Genomic DNA, 18,760 nt, shown 5'->3' on the forward strand with positions numbered 1-18,760 from the left:
GCCATCAATATTGTTTATCGCTCATTCCCTTCTCTTTCCGAAACCTCCTTTTGTAGCACATGCAGGTTGCCCGTTTTAACATACTATTTTAAGAGTTTTTAAGTGCCGAGCTTATCTGAACCTACTAGAATAATGGTCAGACATGCTTAAATGAATACTACTGTCCAAACGTATACATTGTATTATGCCTAGTGCTGGGCCAGAGGGGGCGGTGCTTGACACTTTACTTTTTTCGTGTTCTTTTAATCACTGCGTCATGCACCGCCCCCTCAGGCCCTGCATTAGGCATAACAGTGTATAAATGTTCCATTAAATAGTAGTTCCCTAATAGTGTTATTAAAGGGGTTGTTTCATGAAGTCCATCCCTGTCGATATAGCCTATTAGAGCATATCAACATCATACAGTGATCACCATCCATGAGCCAGAACTGAATATTGTCCATGCAAGGGTGCGTCTTTCCCGGTGATGATAGCTGTCGCTTGGAGTTAAAAGCCAGAACTCAGCGAGCAGCTGATCGCCAGGCCATCTTTCATTTAGAAAGGGGTTGTCTCCATGAAACTTCTCCTCTTTAAGGCTTCGTTCACATCTGAATCATGGCTCCGTTTCATGGGCTCCATTGGAGCTTTCCATCAGGGGAACCCATGAAAGAAACCCTGACTGAAATAAACAGAAACCATAGGTTTCCATTTACATCACCATTGATTTCAATGGTGACGGATCTGGTGTAAATGGTTTCTGTTTGTTAACTTTGTTTAAAGGTTAAGTTGTTTGACAATCAATACAGTAGTGGACTGCGCAATACATTCCATCAAAACGACGGAACCCTTACACAACGGTGACAAACGGAAACCATTTGCACTAGCTCGGTCACCATTGAAATCAATGGTGATGCAAACGGAAACCTATGGTTCAGAAGTCACAAATGTTTGCAACAAAATCTGCCGTGTGTGAATTCACCCCTTATATTGAGAAGAGAAAAGGGGCAAATCTGCTTGCCAATACTCCTTCCCCAGTGCACTTGCTGCGATGCTAATTAGCGTTGAGTAAAAATAAATGTTGATTTAGTACCCAAACAGTCACTGAGAGAGTGTGAATTGTAATTGGAGAAAACTTGGCTTTATTATCCCTTTTTAACTTGTATTCCTTTTTGGCAAAATGTATTTGAAATTCTATTTGATATGACTTTTACGTGTAAGATGTAGGTGGAACGAGAGCACAGGTAGCTCTAGGAAGTTGTATGAATATCTTTTTGTAGATCTTGCGTTGATAAATTTCCACTCTGCTCCGTTATATAAACAAAACGGTTTCATGCAGTCTTGCGTATGTTTACGTGGGTGGTTTTCCTGTGTAGGTTAATACTTTTAAGTATGCAATGTTTAACCATTTCTTTGTAAACTCGGTAAGAATAAACAAAGATTTTAAAGGGAACCTGTCACATGGGAAATGCAGCCCAATCTGCGGCCAACATGTTATAGAGCAGGGGGAGCTGAGCAGATTGCTATATGTTTTTGTAGCAACCGATTCAGTATCATTTTTGATTCATTTAATGTTCTCATTCTGGGCTTAGGAGTCCAGTGGGTGGTTCTAATCACTGATTTACAGCGATCACTGTATATAGACATGAAGGAAGTCTGTCAATCACTGAGTAGAACCGCCGGCTGGACTCCCAACATGACAGGTTCCCTTTTAAATGTTTCTCCCACAGCTGCAACCAGTCTTCTGATTCTGTCCCAACGAGAAACTATTCCAAGTAGACAAAAAAGCAACATTAATGGTTTTTCTTCAAGTGGTAACCTTTTTAATGGTAAAGCTTGCCATAGACGTGATTTAAAGAAGTACTTTTTTTCATTTTTAGGATTTTTTTGCCCTTCAATTACACTTACCATAAACGTTTCGTAACTTCTTCTAGTGCTTGTACATAGATTTCAGCGGGGTCGGTCACATGGCGAAGAATCGTGTCGGCGTGAAAGAAGACTGTGCAACTAGACTTCTGGTCCCCTGCCCGCACTATAAAAATCATGATCAGTGAGACTGGGGACCAGAATGTATATTAGTGAGAATAATGCAGGGAGTACTTTTTTTTTTTTTTTTTTTTCCACCCTTTTTTTTTTTTTTCTGCACCATTGGATCACGTGACTCCTACTCTGACTACCCGTCTATAACAGCAGACACTCTTCAGCTCCTCTTGCGTCTGACTTCCGACGAACTACGGTATAGCGTGCTCCCCAAATAGTGACTCTGACCCATCAGCATCAGACTGATGTAGGGCATCTTGGGACACTTCCCCCCCCCCCCACACCCCCACCCTTCCTGTCCTGCACTGATCGTTAGCACACAATAGGAGCCACTTTCGCTGCTCAGCATGACGATAGAGAAGGGCACAAGATGGCCGGCGGACCTGGAAATTAACATTTTGGAAATATTGAGGTGAACTAAGATGTTTTGGCCTATGCTGACTTCAATATTTAAAAAAAAATCCTAAACCATTAGATTTGACTATAGTTTTGGCCGATGGCATTACTAACGTTTACAACCATCCAGGTGCAGTAAGGGGAAACCTAAATTAATAAAACTCACTTTTTTTAATGTCCAATTTGCTGCTGATGAATCTTTTCAGGTTATGCCGACTACAGACTGAGAAAATTTGACATAGCAAATCAAAATTGACGTTCTATTGATTTATTGGTTGCATGCATACACCAATTAATTACTGAGTCCGGAAAAAACTCGCAAAATCAGGAGTTCTGGCTGGCGTTTATATCCTGCCGTTTGGCTTAAACCTGCGCCTTGGACACTATATCCTAGCAATATGCAATTACTTCATGATGGGGAACAGACCTCTGTAACCTCCGCCAATCCTCAGAACAAAGTGGAAAACGCCTCTTCAGATTTTCCTTTGCACAGTGGGTGAACAGGAGCATCAATGTGAAGGAGCCGCAGAGTTCGGCTAGCGCTGTGGCGTTTTCATTCTGAGGATCGTGGGGAGCTGGTTGGGGTTCTAGCAAAATGTGATCACTTTTTAATAGTGAGAGAACCCCGTTTCCCATATGCCACTTCTATATAATCCAACTGTTTTAGGGTTGTCTGCAAGTATGGCCATAAAAAAACGAATCGCTATTGTGTCAAATTAGAATATCCTTCCTCTGTCCAGTGTTCCACAAACCCCCACATCCATATGCAAGTAGTCTTTGTATATGTGGTCGTGTGAAAAATCTGTTACCTGACCAATGGATGACTTGACAACTTGGTCGTATTACATACAGTTGTTGGTTTGTACAGAATAGGGGGGGGGGGCATATTAGTAAGGTTATAGTGTTTGTATTTTCAGGAAAGTAGTGTTGTTAGTTTTATATGGGCATTCTTCTGGACAACACTTTTTAAAGGTCAAACTTGATGTGTGTCACTCCCCCCTTTTTTTGGGGTAGCGGGTCTGCGCAATTTAAGGCTGATATCCCATCCACACCTAGTATTCCATGATACACCTTTTGTTTTAGGGTTCTTCTGTTGTCTCCTAATCCAACACCCTCATAACCTGTAATTTTCTCTTTGCCAACATAAATAATCCCTTTGAATCTCCAGTACCAGCAAAAGGTGTATTTCTTAATGCAGATTACCATTGGGCTCACAACACCATTGTTTAAGGCCAGGATCACACACCGTTTTGATGCAGTTTTTGGCTCAGTATTTTTTTTTTTGTTATACACAGGAATGCACACAAATGAAAGGAGCTGCATGTCATGTTTTTGTATTCGTTTTTTTTTAATACCTTCGATTTGGATCTACTCTTGGCTTTGGCTCAAAAAAACTGAGCCCAAAACTGTGTGATCCTGTCCTAAGGGTAAAGGTGTCAAGCTATGTAAGAAGCAAGTAGGGAGAATCCTGTTATTTTTGCATTGACATTACCCAATGTAAGTAATGCTTTGACATTTTGGGATCAACCTCCCACCCACCAGTGATTTTAATTTATGCTAAAATATATATCTTTGCCGATCTTAATATTCGGAATACCTGTTCATTGAGTTACATCATGGTATCCATCCGCACGGTCCTTGAGGACCTGTGGTCCGTGTGAATATTAGTGCTGTGGGGTCCTTCTCCACTTAGATATCAATGGAGTATTGCCTAGGTGTTAAGCATTCATGGTTGCACATCATGGCAGCAGCCACAACAAAAACCTTCATTTCACAATCTCATTTGAGATTCAAGGTCGGGGTGTAGAAGTTTTAATATTTTTCAGTCTGACTTATCAGTTGTTCACATTCCAGCAGCTGCTAACTGGAAATAGTTGCTGATAGGAAGTCGCCTTTTACTCATTGTCTAATAGTTTTGTGTATCGTCTTTTCCAGGTTATGATAAAAGTGGGAGGAAATTTCTCGTCATGCTTTTAGCAAAGGCGAAGCTGAAAAAGTTCAGTTGAAAATTGTTACTGATTCATCTAAGCAAAATGTTCTAGTTGGCTTTATCTATCTTCTAAATAAATCTGGTTATATTTTTACCATCCTATGTCATGGAGTTACTGTGATGATCTCGATCAGTAAAGCTTTCCTGTTCGTCATGAACGTGTCATTTACCTACTTTTTAATCGGACGTTGATTTGTATTTCTTTCCTTCTGGCCTGTAACGCATATTTTCACTTTTGAACTTCTACAATTTATGACCCATTACATGGAAATACTTAACGCCCCCCTGTTCACCGCAAACTGACTCCAAATCTCTGAACTCCTAAGTAATTACCTCCTATTGCCCTTAAATCTGTAATAAAAATCTGTTTTATCGCTGTGGCTGAAGTTGTGTAATTGTTTTGGCCAGTGTCACTCTTTATAATGCATTTGTCTTTTTTTTTGACAAGTATTTAACATCACATCATAGAACAATTCTACAAACCTTTTTTTATTTTATTTAGCTTTTCAGTGTGATGCATATATGTGACGTCACGCTCTGATCCCATTTGTTTTTCAATAAGGGAACAGGATTTTTATCCTTCACCAGTGGTAACTTAATAAATATTTTCCTGTCTATCTATTTTGTACTGATCTGGACTGACGACATATCTTATACCCGTTACATTCAGAAGGGCATTCAACTTTCAGTATGTTTCCCCAAAAATATCCCAGTATTTCTTTCCTTAGGGGTTGTTCACACTGAGCAGTTTGACACGTAAACCGCATCGGAAACCGCGCCAACCAACGCCCGAAATTGCCTCCCATTGATTTCAATGGGAGGCGGAGGCGTTTTGTTCCCGTGAGTGGTAAATACTCGTGGGGAAAAAGAAGCAACATGCCCTATCTTCATTTGTTTGTCTCAGACCGCCCATCAATGGGAGGAAGAGAAAACCGTTTTTGCTGTGTTTTTGCCTGCGGTGCTCAACACGGCATAAGGGTGCAGGCAGGTCAAAATCTGCTTTAAAATTCCTGAAGGAATCTTGAAGCAGATTTTTCCCCCTGCAAAAAAAATGTGTGAACAGGGCCTTAGGGTATTTTCACACCGCTTATTTTCAGGCTTATTTTGAAGCGTAAAAGCCTCGTATTATGCTCAAATACACCTGCTAAACGTTTCCCATTGATTTCAATGGGAAATACACTGTGCTACTCCCATGAGGTGTATTTTTACGCTGCTGAATTAAAATAAACCCCTTGTAAAAAGGTGAGACGTCGCTTCTTGAGGTGTTTTTGGAACTGGTTTTCCATTGACACTATGAGAAATGCCTCAATCTTCAAATTAAAAAAAAGCTTAATTTTCAGCTTTAAGAATGCCCTGAAATCAGACGCTGTTTCCCTTCAAAACAGCCTCGTAATTTGACTCCTATTGCAATTAAGACTGAGATATGTAAAGAAATCCTCTGTTCTAGTAGATTCCTTATCCACCTCACTATCTTGTGTCTGGCTGTAAGACAACTGGCTGCAGCAGGAGCCTCTGCCATGTCTGCAGTAGGACAAAAATATTGTCAATCCCTTCTCAGCCATTCACCAGCTGAATATGGAAAAGAATAATCACTGTGTTCCCTGCAGGATTTCAGCAAGACTTTTTTTTCCTCAGGAACATGCAGATAATCTTAGACAAACCGTTGGGGCAAAAAAAATAATCTATTTTACTTGTATTCATTTATATGTTTTAGGGTTCCTTTTTAATTGTCCAGTTCATATCTCTCTGCAACCCCCTACTGGTTCAATACCTGTACATCATTCTCTCTTTGGTACTGTTGTGCTTGCATAATATAATTTTTACATGTATTCACATATATTCTAGGCATTTACATCTAAGCCACGTGTAAAAAGAAATATCTTGGATTCATATAGCTACAGCCAATGACTTTGTATTATTCCTCTCTATTTAAAGGACTAGAGAACTTAGAAATAGTTCAGATAAGTGAACAGAAAAATCCCTTCCATTTTCAGGTGGCAGATAGCTGCGAGGGTTTTTGTTACGGAATGAAGCTTAGATTCCTGGTCTCCTATTGCAGACAGAGCAGTGGGGGAAGGCTCCTGCTGCAGCCAGTTGCCTTACAGCCAGAGACCGGGAGTAAAGTTGGAAAATGGCTACATATAAAATTACTTATGTGTGTTTTGTTTCGATTTGAATAGTAGAGAAGGATAATATTGCTTGGACTTTTGTGTATTTTCTACATTTTAGTGTTCTTTTAAGATTTTTAGTACAAGTGGTCTGAACGTGTTATATCTCGGCTGCTTCGAAATCCAGACATTACACAAAGCTTCCCCTGTCTTGTCATTTTTCCCCTTTGTGCCCTTAACCTCTTCATCACTAAAGCAACTGTCTGCATATGTCAGAGTCTTCCACAATCGCAGCTTTTGTCTGGGCACAAAGAGGGATTCTCTGCATGCCAAAACCCTCCGGCAACGCCATCCGGAGCAGTGAACTTAGGGTTGGTGAGGAAAAGCGTGTATTGCTGCTTCTTTACCACCACCACTGCTTTGGCTTCTGAGCAGACGGGCGCTTCAATGCCCAAAATAGCTCAGTCCTTAATGGCATGTACATGTACTGAACCCTGTGTCATTTCGGCTTAGTTTAATTATAGGTTTTCTCTTTTTATAATGATGCAGCACAAATGACTCTTGGCATGGCCTTCAATTTATGGCTGCTGCAAAAGCCTCTGTCTACTGATCTCATCGGGGTTTCTATCGTTCTGTTTCATGGCTGTTTGTGTGAGGGAGGGAAATTTGATTTACGTATGCTCATCCGTAGAGGTGAGATGGCCACAGGCAATGTATTTACACCATATAGGCAATGGTATGACATCAAACACCCCACCTTTTAGCTGCCGAGCCTTATGTCCGTTTTCACGGACTAGTTTTTAAATACAGACTGTTTCCAGTTTAGAACTTCGCTTTATTTCATTAACATTTTATCTAAAGGTAGATAACCCTTTTGAAGGGGTTGTTCAGGATTAGAATAAATCTGCTCAGGTTTCTTAATTTCTGTGGTGTTGAGCAGCAATACCAGACAAAGCCCGTACAGCGGCGCTGTTTCTAAAACATATGGAGACTGTGTTCTTGTTTTGACAATAGTGAATAGCCCCTTTTTTAAAGCCATGCCTATTTAAAATAAAGGTGTTTATGAGATATTAGTATAACCATAAACTAGTAGGAGCCAAGTACCCCCTGAACAGCCCCTTTTTAGCTCCTGATTAGCGGGCGGTAAGAACATGCACAGTACATAAAATGTTAGGCCTCATTTGTCAAAACTGAAATACTGGCCTTGTTGCCCATAGCAACCACTCACAGTGCGACCTTACAGAGCAGTTTAAAAAATGAAAACGTAGCTCTGGTTGCTACGGGCAGCAAGGCCCGCTTCTGTCTAATTCATCTTACCCTTATTCCTTCCATTTTTGCCTAGCAACTGGTGGCGGGGTGGATATAAATGGCAAAGAAGTGTGGGGGGAGGAAATACACCAAAACATTAGTGAAGTAACTTCGAGTGGGCTGCATGTGGTCAAGACTTTCAGGCAATTCTTGATTTAAGAGTGCGGCACTTTAAAATTATCCAGTGCAATCTGTTTAAGGCCAAAATAATTCTCTCATGGAGCTCGTTGCGTGCCAGGCCGGCATGGTGCCTTTCTGACCAACAAAGAAAAGACCGCCTATTGCAAGTATTACCAGTGTACGTGCGTCCAAGACATGTCCGCCTCGTGGGGCCCCGGAAGGTTTAGAGGTAGCAACTCTTACACCGCATTAACCGTTTCATGTATTAAATAAAATGTCCGAAAAATATTGTTTTGCCATGGAGAAACATATCCATTATTTTTTTGAAATATTTCCTATATTGTTGCTGAATTTTCTAATTCGGGCCATATCCTTAAATACTTTGCAGAAAGTTTGTTAGTAACAGTATTCAGGGGAGACCCAATCCAGGTGTTGCTAGATCATGTGTAATAAGGATCAAAAAGCAGCTGACTAGTCTGGCAACCCTGCATCGAATACCAGATGACAAGTCTGGCAGCCCTCTGTCTAATATTAACTGATCTATCCAAGTGCTAAAGAAATGGCAGGGCGCCAGACATAAGTCAAGCGGCCTTTCGCTGCTTTGGTAACGCTTTACAAGCCGTGATTTGTAGACTACGTACTCCTGCATTGTAAAATCATAGTAGAAAAAGATTTTTAAAAAATGGCGCCATGGTTGGTAAATTTCGGCAACAAATAAAATTGCGTTTGATTTCCAGTGGAGCAATGGTAGGACTTTCTAAAAAAAAAAAAAAACTGGATCATTTTGGTTTCTATCAATATTAATGAGAATCCAAGTTAACCCCTTTAATGCATACATGTCACGAACCGTATAGTAGGAGCAAAAGCGGTCTGTAGATTTATCTGGTCTCCCTCCTCCCAATTGACAGTAATGGACTTGACTAGTCTTCTATTTTTTTTATTGTGTTTTCAATGCAGCTCTTCTGATTATTGTGACAAGCCATATTACATCCCATTATAGTGAAATCAAACACCATAATGTGCCATTAAGCATAGCTCATTACATTTATTATGTAGGCAGGGAAGAAGTAATGGGATAAAGAAAGCCGATAAACAACTTATTTTTTTAATTTATTTTTTTAAATGTATGAAGGCAGGATCATAATCGTTTCAAAATATACGAAGTTTAGTTTATGGGACAGGATCTAATACTTTTTCTAGAACATGCAGTGTCGCAGCCCGTAACCAGCACTGTGCCCTAGTTGTTTCAATTGACTTAAAGAGGAGCTGTCACCTCTCCTGACGTGTCGGTTTTAGTAAATACTTGTATTCCCCATGAAATAACAATTTTGTAACATCATTTTTTTAGAACTGTGTTGTGCCGTTCCTCTGTTATTCCTCCTAGAAATTAATTCATTAAATTAACAACTTGGTGTTACCGCTCTCCTTGTTAAAGGGGTGTGTCCCTACAGTCTCAGGCCCCATGCACACGACCATGGAACGTGATTACGGGCACGGCTGGCTGCGGACAGTCATCCACATTTGCAGACCGTGCTCCCGTTATAAAGTATAAAGTAAAATAAAAAAATAGGACAGGTTTCTACGGCATGGACACCTTCCCGGAAATATATGGGAAGACGTCTGTCGGCCATAGAAATGGATGGCTCCGTAATACAGTCTGTTATTACGGGCAAATTCTACAGTCGTGTGCATGGGGCCTCACTGTGTCCGCACTGATGGGACTCGCCCCAACACCTAATTGTCAATTTTTATTTATAAATTTCAAGGAGGAATAATAAAGGAGCGGTACAACGAAAATGTTCCACAATTTTTATTTCATGGTGAGTGAAAGACACGTCAGGAAAAGTGACATTGTCGGGACTTTCATACAGTGCCCACCAAAAGTTCCGGAACACCCTCATAACTTTTAAACGGAATGAGGTAGAGGGTTGAAATTTGGTGGGATTTAATGGGGTCATAAAGTCTACAAGTTAACGGGGGAAAAAAAAACAGCCCCATCCCCTGGGGGGTGGTGGGGTGGGCAGGGGCAGCAAAATCTTAAATGTCACGAGGGGGTCGTGTGGGGGCTCATTTGAAAGCTCTTTTCAATACAAAAACGATGCTGCAAACTATTTTGAGATAGAGTTTTGTTTCACTGAGATATTTAACGTTAAAGTTATCTTCATTATCGGCTATCGCCGGTGTTGGCATTACCCAAAATGTACCGCGCGGAGGTCACACGGCGGATTTACATCTCATCGGGGTGCTAGATTAATGTGAGTCTCTTTGCCTCTGGTGTTGGTGTGGGTGTTGGTGTTGGCGTTGTCCGGCCAACCAAAGCAAGACCGAGGACCTGTATTGTGTATTAGTACAGACATAACAATTACTGTATTAAATCAAATGTTCGAACTGATGTCCTTCAACAACTTGACAGTGTCCTAAGCGAACGTAAAACGTAAATCGTTCAGAAGATTTCGAGCTCGCAGAGAGAAAGGTGCCGAAGCTCCATCCTGCTGATACCAAACATTGCAGAAAGCTTCTCCCGCAATATTTTGAATAGCCGGTGTCACTTGGTTTCTTAGCAAATTACAGTAATTTTCTGCATTTATGTTTCCTTCAATGAAAAACGGTCCTACAATATGATTGAGCAATATTCCAGCCCAAACATTAACCTTCTGAGGATACTGGGTATGACATTCTGTCATCCAATGTAGAGGTTATAAGAGGATAAAATATTGTGTATGTATGTATGTATGTATATATATATATATATATATATATATGATAGACGTATGTATATAGATGGTGGACCTATGATAGATGCTGCTGAATAGGTAGTGAAATAGTAGAGGTGTTAATGAAAATAAGATTTATTCGTAATCTGGCAACGCGTTTCGATGTTGTACTAACTTCTTCATCTGGCCAAACATTGGGTTTTAGTATAGAATTTATTTCATTCATGTATATTTGAAGATTTATTTTCTTGGTTATTACAGCTCGTAGTGAAAGATGTGGGTGGAGTTCCGCATTATACAGAGGATAACTTTGTGGCATAGTTTTCCATAGGAGAAACTGTAACCTTGAAAAAAAATTCTTGTGCTTTGGAGAGTGTGATGTCTGATAGAGAAATGAATCAATGAAAGATATAACCTGGGGCATGCCACAAACCGGTTTGGGCAGTTCCCAACAAAGGGATTAATATTTCATTTGCATGCACATATTTTTCTTCTACAGTTATGAAATGTAAACCAGTTACAGAATGATTTAAAGGGAAAATATTCCACATTTGCATATAGGAGATTATTGCCCCCTTTAGTGTGTGATACCCCTCAGTAAAAAATGTATGCAAATGGGTTATGTAACACATAGATACAGTCGCCAACTACAGCGGTCAGCCGCTATTCCAAATGGAGCGCCAACTACTGGATGTACCGGCAACCAGAACGGCACAGTGCCTGATGAATGTCATGTAATGACCGAAACGTCGCACTAAGCCTCTTGCATCTACAACCACTTGAAATAAAATCAAGGTTTCTTCTTAAAACTTAAACTTTGTGTGCCGAATACTTATTTTTACATAGATACAAGTTCATATATATGTAAGCATGCACATATACTCCTATTTGCCACCTTATTAGGCACATATCTGGTTGTTAACCCATTATGGACGTCCTATTTTGGCCTTCATGCCGCTAGAATTTTTTTGTGGAATTAGAGCAGTAATTTTTTATTTTTTGTTGACCTATATCTATATAAGGGCTTGTTTTTGTTTTTTTTGGGTTGAGTTGTATTTAATTTCCTTGTCTTGAGGTACATATAATGTAACTTTTTGTGTTTACGGCGTTCACCATGCGGTATAAATAACCTGTTACGTTTATTCCGTGGGTCAGTATAATTTTAGGGTAACACCAAATCTATATAGTTTTTGTTTTTACTACTTCCGTAAAACCACTTTTGTAAACTAAATCATTTCTTTTTGTGTCGCCATACTCTGAGAGGAGTAGTTTCCCTGCAGCGCCACCACAGGGGAAATTAAGCATTAGTGTACACTTATTTCAATGGGTTGTCTGTTATGCAGGACAGGTCCTCCAGAGCGAAAGATGTTCTTTGTGACTACTCTGTCCAGGAGAGGTAGATCCCCACCCCCTCTATTAAAGAGGATCTGTCACCAGTATATTAATTCCCTATATCCTAACTAATCTAATAGGCGCTTTGCTGCTGATAATTAGTGTGACTTGTTTTCAAAAAAACTTTTATTTTAAAAGTTGCGAATTTTTCTAAACCTGCTAATGTGGCTCTAATAGCCAAATAGGAGGTGACTTTCTTTTCACTCTGGGCGGTGTAATGTTTTCTGTATGACGCTGTACAATCCGCATACAGCTTCTCCCCCTTCGCTGTTCAGATACACAACGTGATCTTATTGTATACAGCTTCCATTCCCGACTGTGTGTTCAACAGGTGATATATCCAGTTGTCATAGTATGAACTGAGATTAGAATTTCCTCTTTCATATGCCACCAGAACCACTGTTCTAGGAGGTCCATAGCCAGAGATGTAGCTGTTTGAAGTGATCCCTCTTCCCTTCAGCCTCAGTCTCTCACACTGTGTGAAGCGGCTTCATGCTGATAGGACGGCGTCCGAGGCTGTGAGGAAGTTCCACCTCAGGAGAATCGCTGCGGTTTACACCCACTTGTCTAAAAAAAAAAAAAGGGCTCATTTGCATATTTACAAAAAGCTCATAACTTTTAAAGGGGCTTTGTCACCACATTATAAGTGCCCTATCACCTACATAAGGAGATGGGCGCTATAATGTAGGTGACAGCAGTGCTTTTTATTTCATAAAACGATCTTTTCACCACTTTATTAGCGATTTTTAGATTTATGCGAATGAGCTGTTTAATGCCCAAGTGGGCGTTGTACAGAGGAGTGTATGACGCTGACCAATCGGCATCATGCACTCCTCTCCATTCACTTAGGCAGCGCATAGGGATCCTTTTAGATGGCTATGTGCGGTCTTATACTAACACATTAATGATACTGAAGTGTTTAGACAGTGAATAGACATTCCACGGGATGTCTATTCAAAATCTCTGCACTTCGTTACTGTTTTTGTGGTAGTTATAGCAGAGCAAAGCATAATCTCCCTGTAAGCTGTCATCTACAGCGTAATCTCGCAAGATTACGCTTCCTCTACCACAGACAGAGTAACGAAGTGCAGAGATTGTGAATAGACATCCCGTGGAATGTATTCACTGTCTAAACACTTCAGTATTGTTAATGTGTTAGTATAAGACAGCACATAAGGATCTAACAGGATCCCTATGCGCTGTGTAAATGAATGGAGAGGAGTGCATGACGCTGATTGGTCAGCGTCATACACTTCCTTGTACAACTCCCACTTGGTCTAAAGTAAAAACACGCCCACTTGGGCATTAAGCAACTCACTAGCATAAATCTAAAATCGCTAATAAAGTGGTGAAAAAAGATAGTTTTATTAAATAGTATTACTGTCACCTACATTATAGCGCCGATCTCCTTACGTAGGAGACAGGGCACTTATAATGTGGTGACAGAGCCTCTTTAAAATAAGTTTTGGGACACTGACTATGCTAGTGAAAATTGTGTGGCAGCACCTATTAGATTAGCTAGGAGATAGGGCATTACTAAACTAGTGACAGCCTCTTTTAACTTACAATTCCCTAATAGTGTATTAAAAGGAGTTCTCTACGCTGGACAACCCCTTTTTTAAGACGTTTACTGTAGATTTCCGTATCCATTCTTCTGTCTTATTTATAGCAATATGTTGTTGGATTTTCAAGACCTGCAGACGCTGACAGACTCCACATGCCGGGATCCTTCTGAACAGGACGGAGACGACTCTAGGGTTCTGTGATGGTCTAAGTTCAGTTCAGTAGAATGGGGTTTCCAGGTACTGCGGGCAAAATCCAATGGTCCAAAGCTATATACTAGATTTTATATTATCAATGTGTATGTTTGTATTTGCAATTCCGTCATGAAGCTTCAAGTGGTTGTTATATCAGAGTATAAAATTACATTTTGGATGTGACTTGACTAGGCTGGAAACTCTACATCTAAATTCTTGTATATCTTCCCAATTGCTGAGCTAGATCACAAGGTCTTCTGTTCAGATCGCTGTAATCAAAGTTCTAGATATAGAGAAATATTAAATAATTTTTTTTTTTTAATTCTTTTTACGGTATTTGTTGTTTCTTAGTCCATTTTGGTCACCTTTACTTTGCGTTAATAATGGCCCTCACACCATTTTTGTTCTGTTCTATTTTCTGAGGTACAATTAGATGGATGAACATATAAAATATTAATGGAAGGCGTTGAGGCTGCCTGCTAGCAAACGACACCATTTATTAGCCTTTTTTTAGTTTATTTTAAAAAAAAAACCATTTATTCGCTTTATTCTAGAAAGTTTCATAGCAAAGAATATAACATAAGTAACATAAATCAGGGCAAACACGCCCGATTACAGTAATTTATAGATCATGTAGATAGCGAATAGCAGAAATATACATGAGAAGTAAAAGTATGACGTCAGTGAAGCAATTCAGTAAATGACAAAAGCAGCATACAGAAGGGCACTCTAGGTAACATTCAATAACCAAGAAAAAAAAGGATACAAGCTTAGTCACAAATATTATCTTTGCAACCGACCATCCCTCCCACTGGAGGCCTGCTGTTAGTGTCAGAAGAAGCACACTATACTCCCTCCCCAATTTTGTGGAACTTATTAGGGCAACCTCTATTGTGATCAATTACTTTCTCAAACCGTAACATGGCATTGATCAGTGCCACCCACTGGTCAATCTCTGGGTCGAGCAGAGCCATCCACCTGAGGGCAATGAATTTAGTAAATAAGGATTCCCTTAGGAACAACTGAGTAAACGACCATGCGCCTTCGGTCTCGGGGATCCCCAGCAAACCTTGGTCTAGCATTATAGGGGCTTCGAAGAGAGTTGATGAAACGTATCACCTCAGTCCAAAATCTATATACCTGTGGACATTCCCCCACAAGGTGCCAGAATCCATCTTGGTCGGCTGCACATCTATGACAATGAGGAGGGAAGTCTACCAGCTCTGTGCAGGCGTATCGGTGTCGTATATGCCTGGTGGGTAATGTATAGCTGCGACAAGTTATTAGTGGCAGCAGGGGACACCAGCAGATGAGAGCCTAGCGCTTCCTCCCACTCCTCTACCCAGAGGGAAGGAACCTGCTGTAACCATCGCAATTTTGCTGAAGGGGGGCGACTACCATGGAATTTAGAAAGGAAGTCCCTATATATTTGAGAGGTGCTGATCATCTGTGTTTGTGAGGTAAAATTTGAGATGATGGACGAGGAACCCACAGGACACACGGAATAATTGGGGAATTGAGCCTGCAAGGCATGCCTCAGTTTGAGAAACCTGAAAGGCCGAGTTTGGAATCCCATATTTGCTCTTTAATTGGGCAAATGACCAAGCATCATCAGTGAAGTTTCCCAGACAAGTAATACCTCTCCCACTCCGAAACCCCCTGCCCTGAACCAGCTGCAACTCCTGCATTAATGGATTGTCCCACAGCTTATTAGCCTATTTTTATTGTTCCATCTTGCAATTCGTGTTCTTGCATACAAAATTGAGTACTTTTTATAAATAATTTAGATATTTTTTTGTACTGATCCAGAGTAAGTTGGTAGTATAACCCATAGCCACTGGCGTAGCTATAGGGGTCGCAGCGGTCGCAATTGCGACCGGGCCCTGAAGCCAGGGGGGCCCACGGCCCCCCGCACCACATCAATAAAAAGTTACTATAGTAACTCGGGCCGCGGGCCCGTGTTACTATAGTAACATACTTTACTTACCTTCCTGGTTCCGGATCGCAGCGGAGGTCCTGACGTCAAGCGCTGTGCGCAGCGCATTACGTCACAGCGCTATGCGCCGCGCACACAATCGAGATGACAGAACTCCCGCCGCGGCCGAAGAGGAAGGTAATGTTAGCCCTGACTGGCGGGGTCCGACTCCCGGGACCCGCCAATCAGCTGTTTTGAAGGGGCCGCAGCACTCGTACGAGAGCTGCTCCCCTTCATTCCTGTCACTTCATTCCGGTCACACTGTGAATCCGTGTCGGCGATTCACACTGTGGGCGAGTAGTGAAATGAAGGGGAAGCAGCTCTCGTACGAGTGCTGCGGCCCCTTCAAAACAGCTGATTTGCGGGTCCCGAGAGACACATCAGCTATTGATGGCCTATCCTGAGGATAGGCCATCAATGTTTAGGGACTGTACAACCCCTAAGCCTACAATGTAGCAGGCTTAGGGGGCCCATGAGACAGGATCACAGATTGTGTGATCCTGTCTGCTGGGCCCTGTATCTAAGCCAATCACATGGTAGTCTTGGATACATGGCCCATGCGTGATCCTGTCTGCTGGGCTCTGTATCTAAGCCAATCACATGGTAGGCTTAGATACATGGCCCATGCGTGATCCTGTCTGCTGGGCCCTGTATCTAAGCCAATCACATGGTAGGCTTAGATACATGGCCCATGTGTGATCCTGTCTGATGGGCCCTGTATATAAGCCTACCACACTGTAGGTTTAGATACAGGGCCCCAGCACTCAGTAATCTTATACTGTATAAGATTACTGTCTGCTGGACCCTGTATCTAAGCCTACGTTGTGGTAGGCTTAGATACAGAGTCCCACAGACCGTATCACACATGGGCCCTGTAGCTAAGCCTAACACGTGTTACTAATCATTTTTTGTGTGTTTTCTTACAGGTTCGGTCGTTGGACGACGTCGGATTCCAGGACTACTTCGATGACGGCTTTTTTTTTTTATTATCAATAAAATGGTTAATGAGGGCTGTGGGTTTTTTTTTATTTCAATAAAATATTTTTTCTATGTCTTTGTGGTTTTTTTTAAACTATATTACTACCGCCTTAGTATTGGCCGCCGGCTGATTGACAGCATCCATTGCTAAGGCTGGGCTTAGTGTTAGCCGATGCAGAGGCTAACACTAGCCCCCTTTATTACCCCGGTACCCACCGCCACCAGGGGTGCTGGGAAGAGCCGGGTACGATCCAGTACCTGACCATCTGTAGTCATGGTCGGGCACTGGGGTGGCCGCAGGCTGGTATTATCAGGAGGAGAAAGGCCAAAAACAGTGGCCCTTCCCACCCTGGTAATGCTAGGCTGCTGCTGCTGCTTTATTGTATCTGGCTGGTTATGAAAACCCCCACGTCATTTAAAAAATAAATAATTGGAACGTCCCGTCCCCCCCCCAATTTTCAGAACCAGCCAGATACAACACAGCAGCAGCATTACAAGGGTGGGAAGGGCCACTGTTTTTGGCCTTCCCCAGCCTAATACTACCAGCCTGCGGCCACCCCGGTGCCTGCCCGTCACTACAGATGGTCGGGTACTGGTTCGTACCCGGATCTTCCCAGTACTCCTGGTGGCGGTGGGTACCGGGGTAATAATGGGGGTTAGTGTTAACCTCTGCACCTGCTAACATTAAGCCTCGCCTTAGTAATGGAGGTTGTCAATCAGCCGGCGGCCATTACTAAGGCGGTGATAATAAAGTTTAAAAAGATACAAGCACATAGAAAAAATATTTTATTGAAATAAAAAACACAACCCTCATTAACCATTTTATTGAGAATAAAAAAAACGCCGTCATTGAAGTCCTCGAATTCGAAGTCCAACAACCGAACCTGTAAAAAATACACAAACACACAAAAATAATCAGTAACGCAAAGAAGCAAAATTATTATTCTTACCTATCCTGGGTCCAGCGCTGGAGCCGCAATGTCAGCGAGCTGGGCCCTGTATCTAATCCAATCATGTGTGATACTGTCTGCTGAGCCCTGTATCTAATCCTATCATGTGTGATACTGTGCTGTGCTCCTGTATCTAATCCTATCATCTGTGATACTGTGCTGTGCTCCTGTATCTAATCCTATCATGTGTGATACTGTCTGCTGGGCCCTGTATCTAATCGTATCTTGTGTGATACTGTCTGCTGGGCCCTATATCTAATCCAATCATGTGTGATACTGTCTGCTGAGCCACTGTATCTAATCCTATCATGTGTGATACTGCCTTCTGAGCCACTGTATCTAATCCTATCATGTGTGGTACTGTCTGCTGAGCCACTGTATCTAATCCTATCATGTGTGATACTGTCTGCTGGGCCACTGTATCTAATCCTATCATGTGTGATACTGCCTTCTGAGCCACTGTATCTAATCCTATCATGTGTGATACTGTCTGCTGAGCCACTGTATCTAATCCTATCCATAGTTTATAGGGTCGTAGTGCTATAGATATGCTATGCTGTCTCATATACACACATTTTTTTGGGGCGGACACATATGTATTGGCGCTATTTCCCCTGACATTTTAAGCCCTGAGGGTATGTTCACACGGCAGCGTCTGTTACGGCTGAAATTACGGTGCTGTTTTCAGGAGAAAACAGCACCGTAATTTCAGCCGTAATGGCACGTGCAGGCGTCTTTCGCTGTGTCCATTACGGACGTAATTGGAGCTGTTTTTCTATGGAGTCCATGGAAAATGGCTCCATTTACGTCTGAAGAAGTGACAGGCACTTCTTTGACGCGGGCGTCTTTTTTACCCGCCGCCTTTTGACAGCGGCGCGTAAAAAAAATGACCGTCGGCACAGAACATCGTAAGACCCATTCAAATGAATGGGCAGATGTTTGCCAACGCTTTTGAGCCTCCTTTTCGGACGTAATTCAATGCTAAAACGCCCGAATTACGTCCGTAAATAGGGTGTGTGAACCCAGCCTTAGTGACGCCCCGGCTGCTAGTGCTGC

General features: G+C 41.8%; 1 protein-coding gene across 1 annotated transcript in view; it reads left to right on the forward strand.

The window, feature by feature from the left end:
- The window catches only part of LOC142661957 (tyrosine-protein phosphatase non-receptor type 11-like), a 90,307-nt gene that overhangs the window by 47,865 nt on the left and 23,682 nt on the right, over positions 1-18,760 (forward strand). The window lies entirely within an intron of this gene.

This window comes from Rhinoderma darwinii, chromosome 10 (genome assembly GCF_050947455.1).
Source record: "Rhinoderma darwinii isolate aRhiDar2 chromosome 10, aRhiDar2.hap1, whole genome shotgun sequence".
Classification (NCBI taxonomy): Eukaryota; Metazoa; Chordata; class Amphibia; order Anura; family Rhinodermatidae; genus Rhinoderma; species Rhinoderma darwinii.